Source organism: Anastrepha ludens, chromosome 5, assembly GCF_028408465.1.
Source record: "Anastrepha ludens isolate Willacy chromosome 5, idAnaLude1.1, whole genome shotgun sequence".
NCBI lineage: Eukaryota > Metazoa > Arthropoda > Insecta > Diptera > Tephritidae > Anastrepha > Anastrepha ludens.
In genome coordinates, this window is record NC_071501.1 from 56,396,342 (window position 1) to 56,399,449 (window position 3,108).

The following is a 3,108-nucleotide window of genomic DNA, read 5'->3' on the forward strand; positions in this document are numbered from 1 at the left end:
GTGAAGCCAAGTCCTTCTCTACCTGATCTTTCCAACGCAGAGGAGGCCGCCCTCTTCCTCTGCTACCACCAGCTGGTACCGCATCGAATACTTTCAGAGCCGGAGCGTTTGTATCCATTTGGACGACATGATCCAGCCAACGTAGCCGCTGGATCTTTATTCGGTGCGCTATGTCTATGTCGCTTCTATGTGACTTCTGGCTATTCCCAAAACTCAAGAGACCACGCCGGGGATGGCGTTTCGAGTCGATTGAGGAGATAAAAGCTGAATCGAAGAAGGTGCTGATGGCTATACCGGAAATGGCCTATTTGGCATGTTTCGGGGATTGGAAAAATCGTTGGCATAAGTGTATTTCATCGAGAGGGGATTATTTTATTTGGGGATGAAATTGATTTACAAGAATAAATAAAGACTTCTCGTTTTACAACCAAATTCACCTTTTTGCCCAAAGTATATTCGCTCATGTATGTATTGTATATAACATTTTTTTTCAGTATTTCTGATGTCTTGGCAATATGTACAGGGTATTCGGTGACAGAATTTGTTTTTTAAGTTAAACCGCTGAGCGTATGAGGGGGGAGGGAACGACATTAGCTTTATTATTCGTGTGGGTTATTTTGTTTAGACACATTTTCGCAGTGGACGTTTATTTCAAGACCAATGATTCGTGTGCAATCGCTCGTAGTTACAATATTCAATGTTGACGTGATGTCCCAAGTGAAGATTTCATTCGTTCATTGGTGCGCAGGTTCGGGGCAACAAATTTGGTTCCAAACCGCCTACGGCCAGGGCCCAACCGGACTTCGAACACAAAGGAAAGTATTGAACTCGTCGTTACAAGTTTGAACCACGTGTCCATGCGCAAGAGAATAGTTGCCAAGGTGCTCTAGAATTTTCAAAAACTATTGTGCATGAAATTTTGAGGAAGGATCTTAGACTTCACCTTTTTAAAATTAGAATCGTTCAAGCTCTTAAGTCTAACGATTACAATTTGCGTAAAATTTTCTGTGAGACTATGCTGGAGCGATTTCGTACGATAAACACTATCCTTTGCAGTGATGAAGCTCATTTGCATTTATTAAGAGTAAAATTGCTTTTATTATTTGTAATAGCAATTTCCATGGACGGTGTCTCTTATCGGCGCATGCTAAACGATTATTTTCTGTCAATAATGAGAGAACATCCTTCCTTCAGTACACACACATTGTTTCAGCAAGATGCCGTCACGCCGCACATGGCTACGGTTTACCAGGGTTACCACTATGGACTGTTTTCTGTGGTAGTACCTCAAAAGTGAAGTCTATGAAGCAAACCCATCGACCATCTCAGCACTAAAAGAAAATATCGAAGGAGAAGATCAACGCTAAAGCACAGGAAGTTTTAGATGTGCGCTAAAACTATAGTTTAATTGACTGTGTAGCAGAGAAATTCCAAGATTGTATCCAACGTAACGTTGACCGTTTAGCGGTAATAATAAAAAAAATCAAAATTCGTACTTGTTTTATTTGTAATAGTAATTGAAATAAACTTGTATCACTAGGAATTTCTAATTCTGCCACGGGACACCCTGTAGTTATTACTTTGTCAACAGTGCATTGATCTATCCGAAAGAGGCAGCTAGTATGATTACGATCGAACCTCATTCAGGTAAGCTCGCTGGATCGTACTATCGTCACTGCATGGCACACTGTGCTTCGACTATGCCAAAAAGAACTTTGTGATGCAAATTTAGTCAGAGAAACTTCAAAAACAAAACTAAATAAAAATTATTTGTGTTCAAAAAAGTTTCAACATAAACGAAAGCAACATAAATAAAAAAACGTAAGTGTATTAATTATTCCAGGCAATTGAAAGCACTGCATGGAAGCCTTCAAGACACTAGAAAAGCAGAGAGTGATTGATGAAATGTTCGTTGATTTTATAATTTACGTATACATACATACACACATACGCTATTTATTCTACATCTTATCTATATCTGTATGTAGCATTTTTACGACATTTACTATCGTTGCGTTGCTAACCTTATCTCACTTTTAGATGCTGCGAAGAAATTTTACAGCCAATAGTTCAATGCAACTTACGCTCGCCAATTAAAACTATTTTTTATCCATTGAGGAATGTCACTGGAATACCATATAAAAAGGACTCCGTGCGTATGTGAAGGAGTAAGTCAATTTCCCAAAGTGTATATTCAGTATTTCTTATTTTATCCTCTCCCTATGTTAGCTTTTTGGATTCGTAATAACCGGCCTTGGAATGTTCTGCCTCCTTTCATTAAGTTTTGCGACAGTTTTAACAATGAGATTCTTCATCCATTGGCTTCAATTGCTTTTCAGAAGCATATTCGAATTTCTCAATTTGGACGAATTACTACTAGTGAAATTGAAAGTAAAATAGAAATACAAAATGATACACCGTTTTACATTTGTTCGCTCATGAACAAGGCCTACATATGCGAGTATATTCTGAAAATAGTGCTAACAAAATATAACCTTGTCTGGCCGTTCTCCCAGAACATTTCGTTTACGTTTTATAGACGAAAAATTGTTCTTAATTTATGTTACTCATACACCTTTGATTTCAATAAAAAATGCCGAATTAAAAATCTAAGTATGCCAACATAAAACTGCCTTCTGAATCCACATATCCACGGCGCATTCATTAAAGGTGGTGGCACTAGACCAACAACAATGTTCTGCACGTTTGATTGTCAAATCAAACTATTGGGCAACTAGAAAACAAATAATGAATGCGCCTTGTTTCATTCTGAGCTGACAGCCACATGGACACAGCGAACAAATCAGCTGATTTACCAACACCACCTTTAATAGATTCGCCTTGCACATATCTATGTGTTCTATGTCTACAAGAATATATATTCTGTACCAAGGCGAATCTATTAATGGTGGTATCGGTAACTTTTTTTCTTTCGCCGTCTCCATGTGGCCAATATATTACTTTACTTACAAACGTACAAAAAATTGTTGTTGGTCTGTTGCCATCGCGTTTAATGAATGCGCCTTGTTCTGTACATAATAACAAAACTGCAGAAAATATGTGACATTTCTTTAAAATAATGACCGAAAGTGAGGCCGGGAATGTAAT

At 38.0% G+C, this 3,108-nt stretch overlaps 1 long non-coding RNA gene across 2 annotated transcripts; it reads left to right on the forward strand.

Annotated features, from left to right (window-relative positions):
* The first annotated feature begins 1,750 nt into the window (after window positions 1–1,750).
* On the forward strand, window positions 1,751–2,601 carry LOC128864943 (uncharacterized). 2 transcript variants are annotated; one of them, XR_008454728.1, is made up of 3 exons: window positions 1,751–1,980; window positions 2,041–2,168; window positions 2,230–2,601. It is a non-coding gene; the product is annotated as an uncharacterized LOC128864943 (long non-coding RNA). The 2 variants fall into 2 exon arrangements; XR_008454727.1 differs by having other exon boundaries at window positions 1,751–1,907.
* The last annotated feature ends 507 nt before the right edge of the window (window positions 2,602–3,108 follow it).